Here is a 15406-nt window from a genome sequence, read left to right on the forward strand (position 1 = left end):
CAATTTTGATATTTCTTCAGTACTCCTATTTATTAAAAAAATATTTTTTTGCTTGCTACACTAGATGTTTATGACATGTCAGTTCCCCAGAAGATGTTACGTTACTTTGTTGCTGTGCTAATTATTTACAGTTATGTTGAAAATAAGGAGTCTTGCTTATTAAAAATAAATGAAATTTATCATTGACTTCTGTTTGCTGAGCAAAAAGTTCATATCATTGTATTTCTCACCAGGGAAAATACATGCTTTATTCAAATTTGACTTTTATTAGGCTGTAGCAGCTAAGAAACATCAAAAGGTCTGTTCTTGAAACTGGGAAAGTTGTTTTGTTAAAAAATAGTTTTATGTAGGTCTGAAAGAATATTTAGAGGCAGAACGAAGGGAAAAAAGAAAGATTCAGACAATTATTTTTAGGCCTCCCTCTCAAAAACCCTTAGGCTCAAGCAAGTCAAATGTATTTTACTCTTTCATCACCTGTACCTGCAACAATGTTTCTATTTCATAAATAGATTCCGAGGTGAACTTCTACAGAGTAGCACATAATTTCTGGTTTCAAGCCCTGTTAAGAGTTATGTGTTTTGTATTCTGATACATAAAAGCAGATCTTTGAACAGAGTCTTGATGAAGACAGTGTTAGAAGCCTAATGCATAATCTGATCTATGCAGATTCATAGATTAGAGAGCAACTTTGCTCTGCTGAAGGACAACAGGCTCAGTAAGGTACTTTAAGCTGGAATAATTTGATTAGTGTAAATAGAAGCCCTAAACTACATGGGCTGAAAAAAGGTAACCCCCCTGTTTTCTTAATGTTGACTGGTTAGGTATTTTTTTCCCTCAAGAAAATTTTTGCTTAAATTCATCTATTCTGAGAAACATTGGCAAATCACTTAATTTATTACAGAATAGTGTCCTTAAATACACAACCATAAATTCAGGATTCAAAAGTGCTTTTGGAAGGTTCTAAAAATATAGAAAGAGGGACTTCATCCTGTCTTTCCAATTTTGAATGTGAACAGGTGGTATGGGAAGTGAAGTGGGATTATGAAGCCTGGTCACACAAGGACATTAAAAGCTCAGTTGATGTCATGGCTCATGGTTCGACAATTCATTTACAATCTGTGACCTTTTTCTTTTAATTTCATCAGTTCTGTCTGCCTACATTAGCACAGTCTACATCTCCAGGTATTAAAGAATAGTTATGCTTTCATTTTAAATGGAAAAAAAAATTACGACAGATCCCATTTTGGCACATTCCAGAAGATCATATACCTCTTTTTACAGAGCCAGTTGTACAAAATATTAAAGATAACCTTTATATTTATAGACCCTTAAAAGTGTGTGTATATCTGAAATAAATTTTAGGTTTTTTTCTGAACAGCTTTTGTGTTCATCATTATCTTATAAATGTTATAAATGCTGAAAATTAATACCAGGTTTTAAAAAATCATTATAATATCAAATATTTGTTTACTTAATTAAGTGTTTCTTTGTTTCCAAGAAGGCACTTGACGAACTGTGACTTGTACAGAAAGCAGTTTTGTTTTAAGGAAATATAAGGAAAAAATGGTTTCCATTGTTTGAAACAGCTTTTAGGTTTGTGTTTCAGCTTTGTATGTTAATCATTTTGCCAGTCTTACTTCAGTACTTTACACAATTAAAAATTATGGATGAGGGCAGGTTAACTTAAATATCATGTTTTTCAAAAGGCCTTTCTGTATTTGTGTAATTTTACTGTATTACATGTGGCATATGCCACCTTCTGGATGTTGTCAGAATTGCCAGTTGTTTCAAAAAAATAATTGGAAAGTGGTTTTGTTCCCCATGTATCTGTTGCAGAAATGAATACAGCTGGTATCTTTACACAGGTTAATGTATCAGAGGAAGCAGCCCATGATTCTCAGCCAGCCACTTTAATGGTGAACAATGGTTTTGGTTTGAAGGAGATTGCAGGCAGTTAAATGCTCCGGAAAGAATTCTCAGATTTTATGTGTAGCTGGTGATAAAAAGTGGGATTTGATTTACTGAGTCTGAAAATGAGTTAGAGTGCCTTGTCAAGGCCCTATAATTTCAGTGCCCTTTAGTCCCTGCCACAATTCATTCTCTCTTCTATTGTATTAATTTACAATAGCCTTTTCCCAAATAGAAATATGCTGGGGCTCGTACACTGCCCTTTGCTTTACAGTCGTCTGTTGGTATGGGAGGAGTCTTGCTACTCTTGCTGTATGTCTCAGTCTCATGCATTCAAAATGACCATGTTGACCTTGTTGGCTTAAACTAACAAGAATAATTTCTTATGTGCAAGAATACTTGAGCCTGGTTTTGAAATTAAGCTGTTACCTGATTATAGCTTTCAGTTTAGAAAACTTAAAGTTCCAGCCTTCTCAGTCTGCTGGACTCCATCAATATTTCACTTGATGTAAATGTGTTTTTTTTTTTTTTAATTTCTACTAAGTTTTTGCTTATTTTCCTTTGTTGTTATTAACAGGCTTAATTTTGTCTTTTGTCTCATTTCCATTATGAGCTGTTCTCTTTAATAGGATTTGATTTCTAAATAGGATTTGAGATTTCATACATGAATTACATACAAGCTCAAAGATAATTGAGAGGTCTGATGGTAGCAAGGAAGAAGACTGAAGGTTATAGCAAACCTTGTAGCTTGATATGATACAGCAGAATTTCAAGCAGAAATGCATGAAAATTATGTCAACTCTCAAGGGTACCCATTCAGATATTCTTTCTCCAACTGCTATTCCTCTTGAAGAGATGCTCTATGCAAGCTGTCAAAGTCCTCGTGGCAGCCAGGAATTAATTTTTTTGAATCTTTTCCAAAATATGCCTTGCTTGAGGAATTTTAGCTTCCAGTTCAGGAAGGCAAAATGTTGAGGTTTTTTCCTCAGTTTCCTAGTGGCAGTGTGTTGGCTGATGAGCTGAAGGAATTTTACACCCTATGAACTGCAAAAGCAGGGAAAAAAACTCTGCCCTTAGATTTGCCTAGGTGAACTCAGTTTAAAATTTTTTAAAAAATGCAAAATAGAAAGTTAATGAAAGAGCAAGTGCCTTAAAGCCAAACTATGTGTCTCTGTTATTTTAAGCTTTTAAAGCTTCTAGATGTGAATTCTGGATGAAGTATGAGATGGAAGGAGAAAGGTGAAAAAATGTAATAAAAAGAATAATAGCTTTGAAATGATTGGTGTGTAATTGGAGCAGAACAAGTAAACTATGAAAAAGCTGCACTGGATACTCAGCAGTTCATTTCAGGCCACACAGTCAAAGTTACTGCACTTGAAGAGATTCTAACCTGAACCTACAAGAAAATTAAGCACTGTTCCATGAACATGGAATTGAAGTAAATATCGTAAGGCAAACCAATATTCAGGTCAGGTTACAAAGCACATGCTAGACCAAATATTCCTTTAAGTTTCTGCAGTACAACTTCAAGCATGTGCTTCTTAGGGAAGATATTCCCTCTTGTTCTTTGGGTAGAGTTCTAACACTTTAAGCTAAATAGAAGGTAAAAGGTCCTTACTCAATAGTATAGAAAAGTCTGCAGCACATCCCTGCTTTCTAACATGCGATTCATTTATGTGGCAGCTTCTCAAATGAGAGAGCTGGTTTGAGTGTGCTTTCTCCAGGAGGTTTGGGTGCATTCTTCACTCTAATGCAAAACAGAGTTCATCCCAGAATAATGTTAGCCAAGAGATGCACAACCGTGAAATATAAATGGTTTAAAACACAGAAGTTATGGGGAGAAACCAGAAACATGTCAATTCCCAAACCACATAAATAGTCTCCCCATCTCAGAGGGGTGAAACAGTCACTCAGAGTTGTATTTTGAAATCCTGTGGAATAAAAAAGCAACAACACAGTCCAAAACCTGTTCTCAGAAGAGTAGCCAGTAAATATATATTTTATATACAGTCAGCTCACTCTCCATTAACACTTTTGATGTACCACATTAAAGCAGGCATATGGAATTAAGTTCACTTTCATGTTATATTTAACTGGTATTTCCTTTAATGAGAACGTTTTCCCTCTTACCCTGTCAAAGTTAAAGGAGTCCATACTCGTCTCCACTGTAACTCCTTCTCCATGTTACAAACAACAAATACAATGTCTAAAAGAGGTTTGATCTGTACACATTATAGAATGAAGCATTTTCCATTAGTTTTGTTTTGTAAAACTTTACTGCACTATAAGTTGGTTTTATTTAATGATTTGATGGAAGTACTTTTATTTGTGGAAGTGGGCACTGACAGAGAAATTATTAAGACACAGAACTGCTCTACTCCTGGTAGAGCATGAGCATTAGTTGCTATAACTTGCTGTTTTGTTTTCTTCATCTGAGTAAGATGCAGCATCAAAGGAATAGATTTTATCTGATGTAGCTCAGATGAAAATGTCTAGGTAATGTCAATTGAGATTTGTTTATGTAATGAGTGTGGTACATGCACAACTACCAATTATACAAACTTAGACTGCATTCACAAGAATGGTTCCCTTCACTGTGAATAGACTAAAAGTCTGGCTTTGGCATGAATAATAACTTTAAAACAAAGTGAGGGAAGGAACTCACGTAGTCTCATCACCTATTTTTGTTAAGTAGAAAGGTGATAATCAGTAGTTTTAACAGAATGAAGTAGCAAAGATAAGGAAAAAAAAATTTTTGTGGCTCTCCAGGTAAATTATACAGATAAGGAAGGGACCATAGTTAGTGCAGCCTGGAACTGTTCTCCACAAATCACAAATTAGGCTCGAAGGTTTGTGGCTAAATGTGAAAAAATTGGAATTACTTTAGGCTTTGAAACCAACTATTGTTGGTTTAAAAGAAATATGGTTGAATAACTAATACAACTGGCTCAAACACTGAAGCATTCAGTATACACTAATAAGGACAACAAAGAGTCTAGGTAAAACAATTTTATTTGGGTCAATATCACTTACATGAAAATGGGATAATGAAAAGATACAGATTTTAATGTAGAATGTGTTACCTTTAGAGTTGTTAGAGAAATATACTTCTGAATTGTGGGTCATTATGGAAGCTCAGTCCCTAGTTACAAATTTGAGAACAAACATTGCTAACAAAGGTAGAGCCCAACAATGACAACAGCATATTACACCACAGTGCCAGTGAACTAGCAAAAAGAAATCTTTTACATTTGATTTTGTTAAATTGTGAAGACATTATACAACTGTTAGCAGAAAAGATCCTCAGCTAATGTGATCACACATTGATACCATTTAAATTAAGCGTAGATTTCTAGCAACTTTCATTTGTGATATAGCAAATTCTGAGGAATTAAGGAAGCTTCCTAACAAGGTTGGGTAGACTTGAGGGTTGGAAAATTTTGGGTTTTTTTTTAGTCAAAAGTGAGAAGGACTTAAAACTTTTTATGTCATAGTAGTATAACATGAAAGTTCAAAAGAAATGTCTAGATATGCAAAGAACTGGAGCATGCAGTAATAAAATTCCATTTTAAAAGCAGGAAGTACTGTGAAAAAGTGATCTTCCTAAAGTGAAGCTGGTTTAAACATTTTTCAGGAACTTATGAGAAGTTTGGTCACTTGAAAAAAGATAGGAGAAAGATGGGAAATCATTATACTGTGACTGTAACATCCAGATTAAAGGTAAAGTCAGGGTGACCTAACAGCTCAGTGAATACTTTGAATGAGTTTTCATTAATAATATTGATGTTGAACATGGGATCAAAGGCTAAGTGACTAAATAACTGGAATGAGTGCATAAAATGGAAATTACCATATCCAAGAGGCAAGAGGGACTGTATTCTCAGTAAATGGACTGGAATTTTTTGTTCATTTGGTACAGAATGGGGAAAAAAGAGAAGTCTAGCATATATAAAACCACAGGCATTGAGTTTTCCTGGCCATCAAACTAGGGTTGGTACTGACTGGCCAGAGAGTAACAAGTGTTTAATAAATATTTTAAGAAAAAAGTTAATTGAAGGAGCCATAAAATTTCATAAAATGCTTTATGAAATATTTAATAAGAGGGAATGTGGAGTTAAATGAATGATGAGATAGAAGGTGACATGGATTTGCCAAAGATAGGTTATACCTTCTTGTCTTGACAAGACAGTTGTCCCTTGTGCTGAAGGATATATAATAGATCACAAAAAGTAAGTAATAGTCAACTGGGAAAGTATTTATGAAGGCAGAGAAAATTAAAATTAGTACATGATTAGAAAGATGTGTAAGGAACATTAATGAGGAAGTGGTGAACTAGAGTTGGAAACAAGTTGCTTGTAGACTTCTACAGGATAGATTTGGGGGTGGATCTTATTTAACATTCTCATTGATGACTGGCACAACAGAGTTTTTGTCTGTGGCATTTGGAGATTAAAAATTGAGATGCATCATGAAAGAGGGTCAAAACATCATGAAAGAGCGTCTCTGACGTCCATGAAGTAGCATAAATTGGGCAAAGTGACTATTTATTTATAAAATATGTGATGATTCATCTGAAAATAGCAAAAGATAAAATGTTATCTGTAGATCATAAGATGAATATGAGCTCTAAGTGGGATGAAAAACCAAATGTGATCCCCTGTCCTATGTTTAGTACAGTGACATGAAAATATTACTATCTGTGGTGTTAGTAAGGTGTCATTTGGAACACTGTTCTCAGTTCTGGTCTTCATAGTACAACACGATTAATATAAAGATACTGGAATACAAGAGTTGCTGGGATGTTCAGGAGAATGTTCAGTTTGTCTTGTGTATTTCATAGGAGCTTGTCTAGCCAAGTGAATCAAAAGTTGAGAGGGGATGTAATTTCTCTTTATGAATACATTGTGTATGATGGAAAGGAATGAGCATTAGAGAAGAAGAAAAGCTGAGTGACTGTCACAAGAAAAAGAAATTCCGCATAAAATGATAGGAAAAACATCAGACTTTGAATTTAAAACCATCAGAGAAGTGAAGATATGAAATAGCTTTCAAATTCAAATGCTGAGGGGGTGGAAATTACTTATTTCAGAATAGAGTAAGGTCATAATCTATGAAAGGGATGATGTGAAGTGCTTCCCTCTGATAGCAGAAGGCTGAATATCATGACTTAGGTCTAATATACCATCTTCCTAACAAAAACAAGGAAAAAAAAAAGAAATAAAATGTTGATTCTCTTAAATCGCTGTTAGATTACTTTAAAAAATTATTTTTATTTGCATTTCTTTCTGTAGGAATTTAATTTATATCAACACATGCAGTCTTTCTTTTTGCTGCTGCTTCTATTAAATGAGCTTCTGCTTAAAATATTAAAATGTTGGCAGCTTTTACAAAGAACTCCAAGTTGCTTTCTGTTTCTGTAATCCTACATATATGTCACATAATCCTGTTTGTTTCTGGAAGTTCCATTTCTGTTGTTTGAATGTTTATAACTTCAGTTGTCATAACTCAAGAACTGGGGGATCATAAACTGACATAGAAAAAGGAATAAACACTAAGAAGGGAGTGGAGAGAGAAGAAAACTGATAATAATAGAACAAAACTAAGCAAAGCAAGATAGATGACTGAGAAGTCCCTTACACAAAGACATAAAACTCTGCTGGAAAAATGCCTAACATAAAATACAGAGAAGAAAGATATATTCCTGGGGAAATGAAGAGTTACACCACTTGATTTTTTGGTATAATCTTGATATTTTTTTTCCATACTATTTCTTTTACCAGTGCATTGTTATGTTATTACAATGTGCATTTCCACATGGTGACTGCTCATAGCAATCTAAGCACTAAGATGACTAAACACAACTGACTCATAACAAAACGTGACAGGAAAGGAAGAGTCACATTGTAAGGTCATCAGTTAAGCTACAAGCAGGCTTACTGTTTTGACCACCCTGTTGCTGCTGATACATATTATAATTATTAGCCTGAGATATAAATGAAACAGCTATTTCCCCTTAAATTCTTAAAGTAAATCAGCCCAATAAAAAGTCATCGGTTTGTTGTCTTACCCCTAAACCTTCATTATTTGTTTTTCTGAACTGGTACTTCTGCATTCCAGTGCTACTGTATGCCTTTGTACTTTGTTCCTGCCTATATGCTGTCCTGTTCTTCCACTCTGCTTTATTTCCTTTCCTGGCCTAATTCAGAATGAATGGTTGAATCTAAGCTTAGTGGATTTTTGTTTTGCATTGATGTGGATTCTTCTGGAAGCTATTTTCATCTTATTTGAAATGTCTTGGCTTCATTCTTATTTGGATTTTCTGTCTTGGCATGAATATTATACTATTATACTGGTTAGTTGATTTCCAAATCAAATAGCTTATGAAATAACTGAAGTAAAGTACTCTTATAATGCTGCAATACTTTGTACTGCACAATGAAATTTGGAATGAGCGTAATTGCCATTTCTGGATGCTCCTTTGTTTTGGGAGTAATTGAGATTTTTTCTCTATAATTATTATAAAGCAAAGTAAAATTATTGCAATGCTGGGCATATTTAACTAAGCATTGGTTACCAAAAAGAAACTTGTAAGGCAGCAACCTCAGCTTCCTAGTGTTATTCTGGTTTGGAGGATAAGCTCTGGTATATTGATTTCACTGGTGAAAATAACACTTTATTTGAAGATCCTAGAAATAGTCAGTGTTCTTCCCAACAAAGTGTGTTACTAATATCTGAGTGTTGCTTCTTCTTCTTAACAATTTAAGCACCAAGCTGAGAAGAGAACAGCCAGCACTAGCTGTTCACTTCCATCCTATGACTCCTTCAAATCACAGCAGGAGGAACTACAGAGCAGACAAGAAAGAGCCAGAATAAAGCTGTGCAGACAGGCCACTTGGAAGAGATGTGCAGGAAATACTCAGAGCACTGACCTTTGCTCTCTGGACTTTTTTGGTGTCATCATCTGATGGAAGTCTCACATAAAATGTGTGCAGTTTCCAGGGAGCTTGATCTGTCTTCTCATAGCTGAGTGTCCCGATCATGGGGTAAGGTTTTATGTGATCTGTACTTCAGGTGATCACACAGTCTGCACAGAAGCACAGGTCAGCTGGACAAGAGGGAGTGCTGTCAGCTAGTACACCTGCTGGTGGCCTAGAAGTTTAGGATAGTCCTCTGTGTTACAGAAGATGTAATTTTATTGTTATTCAAACTGAATAAATCTAAAACCTAGACCTTCCTACTTCAGGAATGAGGTCTTGAGCCACAGTCTTGACCTTAGCTGCTTTGGAAGGATCTTTCTGAGCAATTGGAGTGCAATTTGTGCTTGTCTTGGTGAAACTTGGCAGGAAGAGAACTATGGATGGAGGAAGGCACTTGCCCTCTCAAGACACAAACTCCCAATTTTCCCACTGATAAGAGTCAGACTTCCTTGTATTTTTATTGAAATTTTAAAAATGCTCATAAATAATTTTTTTCCTCTTTTTATCCACAATTTATTAACTCACGCAACACAGCATTTTTTTTTCTCAAGCATATTCATACTTTGAAAATGGGGAAACTGTCAGTATCTTTAATGCTAAGTAAACACTGCACAAACTATATCCAGGCTGACCAACATCTAAGAAATTGAGGTCTTTATTCCCAAATGTATATGTTTGGACTTGACACAAAATGAAATTGCCCTTATTGGAAAAAACCCAAACTTTTAAAAAGCCATTTTGTCTACAAATGGTGTATTTTAGTAGATAAAGCTATTTTATCATATTATGTAACTGTGTTAGAGAGCACTATGGGATTAGTCCCAGTGGAGAATAACAATAAGTTAAAAATGTGACAATTATGATACAATTATTTTGTATGTTTGCATTTCACCTCTCTGCTGTTTTTTAAAAAAAATGCTGGTTTCATAAAAACATAGTTCTTTTTTAATGCCCAGTGCTGCAGGTGGTTCTGAGTTCATTGACAGTTATGCTTTCATCAGATATTTTTCCCCTTCATGTTGCTTGTATTTCTCTGTGGGAATGGGAATGGCAAAAAAGTCTGGCAGAAAATGAAAGCAAATGTGCCCTGAAAGCTTCACCAAGTGTGGTATTAGTTTAGATGTCTCAAATAACATAATCTTTTGGCTGGAAATATGGCACAGAATCAGAGGTACTCTTGTCTCCTAGGACAGAACTCATGTGATTTTTCTGTAGCCTGTTAACTGCTGCTTTTGTTGATGTCCTCTTGATTAGTATGCTCCAGGACTGACACAGGGTGGCCTCACGTCTCATGACTTGTCACTTACTTTCAACTCTCCATATTTATGTGTACTCATGTGTATGAGGGTAAGCAAGAGACGGTGTAAAATCAAGGCAGTGATTGCCATTTTAGTAGTAATCAAAGGTAATAGAAGCAATTAGGCATCACAAAAGAATAATTAGCAGCTTGAATAAAATTTTTACCATGGTTGTTTACAATGAAGCAGGAAAAGAGCAAAAAGGTATTAAATCAGAGGTGCATTTCCCTTAATGTAAGTAATCACATATGGTGTAATAAATTAAAAAACCAACAAAGATTTATATTAAAATTAGCACGTTAAGTTTATGTTAAATTTAACATAAATAGCAAGCATGAAGAAAAATGGCTAAAAACCCCCATACAAAACACGCAAAGCCCTATCCCCTAAACAACACATCTTATGCCGAGGTGTGTATGAATGTATTAACACACATTATAGGTCTTGAATTAACCCCTACTTCTTGGTTTAGCTTACTTAAAGCTCATGAGCACATTAAAAAATATTACTGTTTTCATGAAAGCACCACAACCCTTGATCACGAATTGAATAATTAGGTATAATGAGACATGATTTTTCCCTTAATTATAGTAAAAGAAATAGAGCTATTACAGTGTAGGAAAAAAAAAAAAAAGAGGACTATTTTAATAGGTGAAATAAAACTTCATATTACCAGGAAATTAAAAAAAAAAAAAGTGTACAAATTATTGATGAGCTTTGAGATGGCATTCATTTTTCCATCAGTGTTTTTTAATATACCTCAGGGTTTATCATTACTAAGCTCAGAACATATGGTCTGAATATTTGCTGACATGGTTCTATTCATTTCAAGTATTTTTGTTAACAGCCATGTGCCAATTCTGCTGAGAATGAAGTGAATTATGATAAAGTTCAATCGTTGTTCCTGGAGGCCTCAGCTTGTTTACATCCTGTAATATGCCAAACATCTTTTGTTTTACAGAGCCTATTTCAAAAGCAAAATATTAGTAGGGAAATACTGCAAAGTTTAGGAAAGGAGAATAAAGTTAATGTATATTTACAAGGCCTAAGTTTATAATCTTTCATAATACATCTTTAGAATGCCAGTTTTAAACTCTTCACATTTACATGCTTTTCAGAGGTGGTACGAATCTGTGCATAATATATTTATCTTTCTTTTCTTTGTTGCACCTTCAGGGCCCTTTGAAAATAATGCAGTTTACCTAAGTTTCTTGGACTTGCTTTGAAAGCCACTTCTTAGAAAACTAAACCAAACAGTTTAGAAAGAAAAAGATGTCTACAAAGAAACTAAAGTCCCTTTATTTGCTATTAAAAAATGGTAATATTAGTATTTATATAATTATGAGAGGAAGAGAAGGTTTTAGTTTCAATTTATACGGTCACATCAAAATATTGAAGTTTATGAAAGTGGTTTTAAAGTGACCTGCCCTATTATGACCACATCAAGACTCAAAACCAGAATTATTTACCACCTATGAAAGTGAGACAATCTGTTAAAAATAAGTATTAGTTTTGTGCTGCACAATAAATTCGGAGTCAGATGAGGCACAAGGTGTATGTATGCCTGTTGAGATTCCACAGCTGACTGAAAGACCAAGTTATGGGCTAACTACAGACGAACAAACTAGCAAGTATGGGAAAACTTGATTGAAAACAAGTAAATATTATATCACAAAACATATTTTGTTCATATTGTTTGAAAACTATGATAGTTTGTTTAAGCAAGGATTTCAAAGCATGGTAGTGAACAACCTACAGTCAGGTGGAAGGAAGCCTTTGTGGTAGGACCTCTGCATACAAATCTTGTGCTCAGAAGTGGTTGACTGAGAAATATGGTAAGAAACACACACTGCTTCTCACAACTAACTCTTGAGAGTTTCAGTGTTGGAACTACCATTTGGGAAGAGTTGGAAGGTAAATGACTTGGAAATAAGATATATTTTCCTGCAGATATACTTTCCGTTGTTCTTGGATACAAAACAGATGGACTCTCCATAAGGAAATTATTTTGCAACCAATTCTTGACCTCACTTGTATGAATACTATTATGTTTTAGTTAATTACTTATGTTAGTACTATTGAGACAGGATTGTAAAGAACTAGAAACATCTAATTAATTAAATTTATGTGAGGAGATGGAGTAATCTGATATGGTTCTGTAACAAACTTTTTGCTGATTGTACTAAATAGATAAATATCTTATATATTCCTCATGTTAATGGTGCATTACATTAGGTTTTGATTAGCCTTAATGAGATTTACTTCACGTCTGCAACAGTGTTCAAATTACATAAAAATTAGAGAAATGGAATAAAATGAAAATACTCTCCTTCAATTTGGTTGAAATGGCCTTAATTTATATTATTATGCAGCCCATTGAGCTCTTTGAAGAACATCCAAGCTGTTTCCACACTTGTTTTTGTAGGGATATGGTTTAAATAAAAGAACTATCAGAACTGTTCTTGTATTCAGCCACGTACATTGTCATTACTGGCAGAATATCATCTCATTCCTTTAAAATTAGAAATGTTTGTGAGATATCGCAGGTTTCAACCATGTTTCTCTGTGAATTCTAATTAACATACTATACTTAATGAGCTGCATTGAAGTTTTTTGTCTCATTTTTTTAATGAGTATTTCCAGTGCCTGCTTTAGGACTACAACCCATCATATAAGGGTTTTGCTAAAAGTTTCATGAGTTTTCTGCATCAATCCTCATTTTTTACTGTTTCAATTATTTGGTATTACAGTGATACATAAAGTTTCAGCCAATCAGTGTTTCTTGCGCCAGATAAAGAATAGTCAAATGGGGAGAAAAATATAGTGCAAGCTTGTCTCTAAAATCAGAATAAAAAAGAAAAAAATGCACAAAACATTCCACCCAAAACCCAGTAGACAAAGAGCCTAACCACAAAATCAGCAAGAGGCTCTACTCTCCTGACTTGCAGATTGGATCCAGCACACTGGCATATACTTTTGGAGAGGCCTCACAGGCAGTGGCAGGGGACAATATCTGAGCCAGCTGGTCATGGTCCTGGTAGCCCAATTTCTTTTTTCAGTCATCTCGTCTTTTCATTTCCCACAATCATATCCCCCTCCTGCGCCCCCCCCCAGCTTCTGATTGGGGTGCCCATAACTGAACATGAAAGCAATCTGTGGTCTCTGACTCTTCTGTCAGATGAGAGGGGTTGTTTGTGCTAGGTTGCCTGATAAGTGCACACCCAATTGTGATGGTCAAAGGACTGGGATAACTTAGAACTGGGTCCTCGAAACATCAGGTCTGGTAGATGTTGAGTCTGAGAAAGTCAGGTGGGTTGAAGGCCAAGAAATAGGCCTTCAAACACAGTTCCAGGCAGCAACTTTGTGGTTGCTTTAATGTATAGATCAGTCTGGGAGGATCATTTAAATTCTGTTTTCACCTCACGCCTTACACAGTGCTCTTGATAATGTGCGGACCCTTGATATTCAATTGGGAAATAAGTTTCCCTGAGAGAAATTCCTTGAAAGTACCTTTTCCATTCAAATTAATTTGTATTTTGTTTTATTTCTTCAAAACACAGTTACATTTTCCATAAAAGTAGTTATTTTTCACAGACCTTTAAAACAGTTGTATTGAATTTTAACTGAAAAGTTGAACTAAAACTACATTTCACATGTTAAAATCAAGTGTTTTCACCAACAATCACATTCTCCTTAGAATTCTGCCTTAAATTAAACCATACTTTTAGCCTTGAAAGCTTTTGTAGAGAAAATGTTTTCATCAGCTTTGCCAGTACACAAGAATTTCAGAAGAACAGAGTGTGGTTTCCACTGAAAGGAACATCTGCACCCATATGGAGTATGGCAACCTGTGAGTCCATGCTGGCACTGATGCAGCCAGCATGCTGGGGAAGATGACAGATGTGCCAAGTTGTTAACAGGAATACGTTGATCCAAATTGCCTACTAAGGGACAACAACCACTATTTTGGCCCACAGCCAGCAAGAGACTGAACTGAAGCTGTGGCCTTTTAGTTAATTATAGACCAATTACTTTGTCTTCAGATACTGAATGAATATAAGCCACAATATATTCTTTGGATGTTAACAAAACACCAGCCTCTTGTTTTATTTATATACAGCATTCAGTTGAAATTCAGTTCCTTCACTAGAAATGAAAAATGTACTTTGCTTAAAATTCATGGTATCATAGATTTTGGTGCTGTTATGAAGTATACTAACTTCACTGCTATAAAACTGGAAGGAAACCTGGGAAGTGCGCTGGTTTGTTATGACAAACCTACTCATAGCAGATAGGGAACTATCACTGATGTGGAACTGTTAGATTTTTGCTGCTAAAAGCAAATCCTAGTGCATTAAACACAGTAAAATTTATCAGAAATTATTTATTCTCCTGGATATTATCCAATTCTAAATGATCATTTGCTGTCATATAACTGTCTGTGTGCACATATCTTACCTTGAGATATGCCTACTGTAGTTTTTTTACGTTGTTCAATAATTATCTGTAATTTTGCTGTCTAAAGAGTCTTGTTTTACAGTAGATAGAATGAAGCACACATTGCTCAAAATATGATCAGTAATTACTACAGGTTGCATCATTAAGACGTGTTGTAATTCCATTTAAATAAAAAATAGCATAATATGGTAAAGATGGACAAGTAGTAGGGCAGGTTGTCCAGAGAGGTCATGGAGTCTCCATCCTTGAAGATATTAAAAACCTGACTGTACATAGAATCTGAGCAACCTGATAGACTGACCATCCTTTGGGCAGGATATTGGACTATATGATCTCCAGAGGTCCCTTCCTACCTCAATTGTTCAGTTATTATGTGAAATTTTAGAATTGTAGGCCACCACCTCTTTAATTTCCCTGCATTCACCAATACATTTCTTCACTACGAAAACACTATGAAGTTTGATAACTTGCAGAATAAAATACATGCATTTTTTAGCTCAGCAATTTCATGCACTGTCTCCTCCTCATAGTGGTCTAACCACGTTTAGTCAGTTCAATTTAATTTTAAATAGCTTGGTTTATTATCTAGTGCTAATACTTAGCAACAGAAGATACCCGTTGGCCGCGGTTAACCAACCAGGTGAAGAGTGGAGATGAGTTTTTGTTAGGTCACCTTTTCTAGGCGCCTCTCCATATGGAGCAAGCAGTGCTCTCCTTGAAAAAGGCTGCTTGGTCATTCAGGATGCTGCCAAGTGAGTCTGTCAT

At 35.1% G+C, this 15406-nt stretch overlaps 1 protein-coding gene across 2 annotated transcripts in view; it reads left to right on the top strand.

The window, feature by feature from the left end:
* NAV3 (neuron navigator 3) overlaps window positions 1-15406 on the top strand; it is a 376614-nt gene that overhangs the window by 54727 nt on the left and 306481 nt on the right. The gene's annotated exons all lie outside the window — the stretch shown is intronic.

The sequence above is a fragment of the Empidonax traillii genome, unplaced genomic scaffold, assembly GCF_003031625.1.
Source record: "Empidonax traillii isolate 1590-97213 ecotype Southwest subspecies unplaced genomic scaffold, ASM303162v1 scaffold195:size1760703, whole genome shotgun sequence".
Taxonomy (NCBI): Eukaryota; Metazoa; Chordata; class Aves; order Passeriformes; family Tyrannidae; genus Empidonax; species Empidonax traillii.